The sequence below is a fragment of the Sinocyclocheilus grahami genome, unplaced genomic scaffold (assembly GCF_001515645.1).
Source record: "Sinocyclocheilus grahami isolate Dianchi unplaced genomic scaffold, SAMN03320097.WGS_v1.1 scaffold1923.1, whole genome shotgun sequence".
Taxonomy (NCBI): Eukaryota; Metazoa; Chordata; class Actinopteri; order Cypriniformes; family Cyprinidae; genus Sinocyclocheilus; species Sinocyclocheilus grahami.
This window is the reverse complement of record NW_015507102.1, coordinates 205,474-210,864: the sequence shown is the minus strand read 5'-3', so window position 1 is coordinate 210,864 and position 5,391 is coordinate 205,474. Positions and strand designations below refer to the sequence as shown.

The 5,391-nt window shown below is 36.5% G+C and overlaps 1 long non-coding RNA gene across 1 annotated transcript in view; it reads left to right on the top strand.

The window, feature by feature from the left end:
* LOC107573365 (uncharacterized) overlaps positions 1-4,102 on the top strand; it is a 9,481-nt gene extending 5,379 nt beyond the window's left edge. The window contains exons 2-3 of the long non-coding RNA XR_001607495.1: positions 3,804-3,977; positions 4,082-4,102. This is a non-coding gene — a long non-coding RNA (uncharacterized lncRNA). The remainder of the gene's footprint in view (positions 1-3,803; positions 3,978-4,081) is intronic.
* The last annotated feature ends 1,289 nt before the right edge of the window (positions 4,103-5,391 follow it).

Below are 5,391 nucleotides of genomic sequence, written 5' to 3'. Positions count from 1 at the left end.
ACTTTTTTATAAAGGGGGGGGGGGCGTGCCACATGATAGGGGAGGCTTGGGGGGGGGCTTTAGTTCCAAAAGGTTGAGAACCTCTGCTTTAGACAACTGTTGACAAGTAACTTTGCAACTAGCAGTCATTGGAGTATTAGTAGTATGTCTGATAAATATCTGTTAACACTTTATTCTGATGGTTCCCCAACAGACATTCAACTGACTATAAGCTACTTTGCAAGTTCGTCAACTTATTCTACCAACCCTAACTTATTTTGATGATTCCCCAACAGACATTCAACTGACTATAAGCTACTTTGCAATAGAGGTCTGCAAGCCCGTCGGGTCCCAACGGGGCCCATTCGGGCCGGGCTCGGGCCATTTTTTTTTACAGAACGGGCTCGGGCTCATTTAGGGTGTTTTCACACCTGTAGATCGATTGCTTTGTAATAATTTTAATCCCTGTTTTCGGAACAATGTTGCTTTTTATTGTTGGTGCGGTTCGCTTTCACAAGGCAAAGTTTCTAAACGGACCAAATTTGTTAATACAAGTCACGCGCGAGTAAACTGTTCTCTCATTGGTCAAAGTTCCACGGTTTATTTTCCGGGATTCCACTGAGCTGTCACGACTGTCATCCGTCAGGATGGAACGACAACAGCTTTGCAGGCTTATTGTTGGGTTTTTTGTAGCTGTCGTTATAATAATGTATCATTTTGAGCAGGAGTCCAGGATTGATTGGTAAAACATTTTTAAAATGCACCTACTACAAAGAAGAGCAATAAGACGGCATTATAAAATAAAAAAGTGCGCTTTAATTTTTGAATGGCAAAGACGTGCTCTCCCACAGACACTCACAGGTTCATTTTGAGGTATTAGCAAAACAACAAAGCTAATGCTTTTCACGGAACTTACATAATTACCCATCATAAATTGTGATATAGCCTGGTTCGTTGGTCCGTTGGATCGGATTGCATTCTCACTACAACCGAACCGCTCCAGAGTTCGTTTTCAATCGAGCCGAGACCACCTCGTTCAGGCGATCTCGGACCGATTGTTTTGGCGCGGATCGGAGTGCGATTACAGTGTTCACATATGCCCAAACGAACCGTGCTAAGGGGGGAAACGCACCAGGTTCCGAAACAACAGGCCAGGTGTGAAAACACCCTTAGCTTCTCCTTTTATTGTGCCATATATGCACAGAGCACACATAGGCTACTGTATGAAATATTGTTATATTGATTACATTATAAATATTATACATCGCCTACGCACATACAATGCTCATACACACGCATTAGCATAAAGGTGACAGTTGACCATGCAGAGCATCAGGGAGAAGTTGGAGCGTGGGGAGTTACTAAAAGTTCCCAATGCTTCGGAAAAGCTGTATTTTGGAAGAGTCTTGATTTGATTACCACGGCAAACAGTGAGTCAATTGGTCATGTGCAGTACAGAATCTGCAAACATAACCTTGCACATGACAGCAAAAAAACGCATGCAATAGGCTAAAGCGTGCCGCAAAGCCCCAGTAAAAGTAATTACCTTGAATGTGTCAGGGGGAAATAATGAGATATTTGAATTATTTATGAATAAATTAGTGTTTTCTGAGTCCGTGTCGCAAAGATGAAGACGACGTTCCTGATCCTGAGAAATGCATCTTTACGGATTGTATAAAATCCGAATTCAAATTATTTAGTTTTAAAGTAGTAATTTAAAGCTTTCTATAGATATATTTAACAAGTTTTTGAGGCAAGTATTCGCTGAGTTACGGTTCATCATTGTGAAGTGCTCCTGGCCGAAATTGCAGAAAGCACATCCTGTATGTATCCTTTATTTTATAAAAGCACAACGCTTTGTTGATATTGTGAGTGTGCACACAAATAAAAGTAGACCCTTTACAGTTCCGAGTGATGTATTACTCTTACCTTTATGATCAATAATTACGTCATATTTTAAGTTGTTTCCAATGCAACTGATCGCACCGGCGCCTCCATGTCCTGTAAAGCGCACTTTAGCTCTCCGCACAAACGATTAGATATGCGTCTAATAGCGCGTATTTATTGTAAAACATTTCAAATAACATTGTAATATGCTTGAACTGTTTTATATCTATAGATTTTATTTTAGTCGTGATTATTTGAGAAGGCTAAATTGATCAAACATAGGCTATGATCAGCTCACTGTCTGCCGCTGGCCGCTTTGTCGTTACTTAAAAAAAAAAAAAAAAACTTACATTTAACGAACAAAAAAATCCTCCAAACGTTTTTCTACATTAACTTAATAAAAAAGCGAAACGAAATATAATCACTTTGACATTACATACAAAACTGAACTATTTTAATAGCTGAAACAGTAGTATAAGCTGTTTTGGGAGAAGGGGAAAAAAAGTCGCGTTTGGGTCGGGCTCATGTCGGACTCGGGCCAAGAATTCTGATGAGCTGTCGGACCCGGGCTAGGGCCTATATTTGAGGCCCGTGCAGGGCTCTACTTTGCAAGTGCGTCAACTTATTCTACCAACCCTAACCTTAACTAAGTCTACTAATACTCTAAATGAGAGTTAGTTGGCATGTAGTTGCAAAGTTACTTTTAGTCAACAGACTAAGGGGACCATCAAAATAAAATGTAATATAATATAAAAAGAAAAACTATTGCATTATTTTCATTTGAAAGTATTACAACGGAGCTTAAACTAGCTCACAGCAAAATCAACATTAACCTCTCTTAGGAAACACTCAAAAACACTGAACCACTCCTAACCTCTCACAAGATGTAGTAAGATACTATGCCCATCTTAAATAAATAATGTCACGATATGAGATAATCCATTATAAATTAAGTGGGTTTAATATTATTACAATGTATTATAATTGTTGTTATGATTATTTATGAGATGATACAACATATTATAAGGTTTTTTATAATGCATTCATTATAATGCCTTAAGAATACCCTTATAATGTATTATAAATACAGGTTTCATAGAAAGTGTTACCCCAAGCTCTTGGTGTATTGTGCACCACAGTGTTGCGATCCAGACCCACATTAAAAGCAGCAGACAAGGTCCATCCTTTTTTGAACTGCTTAAGAAACTGTTTACATCACGCCAGCACTTGAACTGGTGTATGAAAAAAAAAAAGTATTGTACACAAAAGTATTGTACAGAATGCTGTACAACACAGTACACACACATATGATAAAATAAGCATATAAGCTCTCATTTCTTCTCCTGATAATTTAAAGACTAATAATTAACTGTAAATTAACAGTTTGTAAATGATTTAAGTTGCTTAAAATACATGAAGCCTATCCCCAAACCTAAACACAACCACTTAAAAAATGAAATGTCATAATGCTGACAATATGAAATATATACAAATACTCATTAGATCACATTGTTAAAATATATCAGTTCAGATTAGAGGTAGAGTTAGGGTACAGAATAGTCTGTTCAGTATAAAAACTGAAAAGGAATGCAATTAATGTCCAATAAATGTTGGTAAAGTGAGTACTATTTATGGTCAATATGTTGTTAATAAACCATTATATAATTCTTTACATATGAGCTAATTAAACAGCAACACTTGTTAATTACAGTGATAATGAATTAATTAACTCACTATTTTTATATAGTCTATTAATGTATTAACTATAGTTTATAAACTACTAATGAAGTTATGTGTTATTGTTATTGTATAATTATTATAAAGTGTTACCAATAAAGTCTAATTACACTGTATTTACCACAAACATGCACTGCAGATTATAAACTATATAAACTCATAAATTCACATTAATATAGCAGTTTGTTTTGTTTACACAGGCTATGTGGATGTAATCTCACAGCTCAGTCTTGTGGGAGTTTGTCTTCAGCTCTACAATCCTCAAATTCCCATCTAAATGTGCTGGACCTGAGTTACAATGACCTGCAGGATTCAGGAGTGAAGCTGCTTTCTGAAGGTCTGAAGAGTCCAAACTCTAAGCTGGAGATAATGAGGTTTGAGTTTCAAATACTTGATTAATTATTTTGCAAGTTAATTATTTAAAAAACACACTGTTAAGATATATTCTGTATGCAGTTATTTTGTCCTTCTTGTTCAGATTTTCCATCTGTAATCTCACTGCTCAGTCTTGTGAGAGTTTGTCATCAGTTTTACAATCATCAAACTCTGTCCTGAGACAGCTGGACCTGAGTAACAATGACCTGCAGGATTCTGGAGTGAAGCTTCTTTCTGATGGACTGAAGAGTCCAAACTGTCAGCTGGAGATACTGAGGTAAATGTTTTTACATAAAATAATTAACAAAATGCTACCACAATAAATGGCAAAAAAAAAAAGTTGCTTCTGCTCTCAATGGCATTCCAGAACTAGAGCAAAAACAACATTTGCAGGCATTTTTTCATATTTATACAGATGTCTGTAGATATGGATTGCACTAAGATTGAAACGTCTGGAAACAATTACTAAAACTGCTGCATTTTCAAAGATAGCTTCTGACAGCACTGCACAAGCTAGCAGCATAGCATCTAGCAGCCGTGTGCAGGACACCCTTAGCATCTTGGCTAGGGTCCAAAATTAACACGGCTTTGGCAAGTATATGAAAAGAGTGTCACTTGCCAGATGGCTGGTAACTTATTTATATAATCTAACAATGCATGGTTGTGAGAATGTGATATTGGTTAGTAGGGCTGGGTATCGTTCAAAATTTTTCGATATCGATACCGATACCTTGACTTCGATACCGGTTCCTGAACGATACTTTTTTCGATACCAATTTTATGAAATCAATTTTAACAAGATTACATTATCTAAAAAAAAACTTTGGTTTTATTTTTCAGCTTGTTGATGTTTATACAAACTCAAAGACTCATCTCCTGAGCCACTGCACAAAGGAACAAAATGTAACCAACACAATAAATCAGTGCAAAATAGTTTTAATAAAGCTCAAATAGTCTTCAGTTTACACATCTGTTAGGCTACATTTACACTAGTTAGTGTTCGTTTTAAAACGCATAGCTCAGACAGAATCATGATTTCTATTTATTTTCCACTGATTTACTGATGAGCATTAGCAGCTTACAGTGCTGTCTGCTTGTGTTCTGTCTTCCATGATCGCTGCTCTGACTCAGAGGTAATAACATATTTAATTTCAGCAACATTACATGGCCAAAACACACATTAGATGGCAGGTCCGGATTTACCTATTTTCGTGACGTAGAAAACACATTTTTGGGCCCCCTTCCCTATTAATATAATAGACCTAATATTACCACCCAAGCAAACAAAAATATTTCTTAATCAGTGGAAACCGATACAGTCTTTTCTATCGGAATAAGCGCTTGCGTTCAGTCAATAAAAATCGAATAGTTCTTAATTTGTTTGAGAACTGAGAAAGACCATACCATATAGTC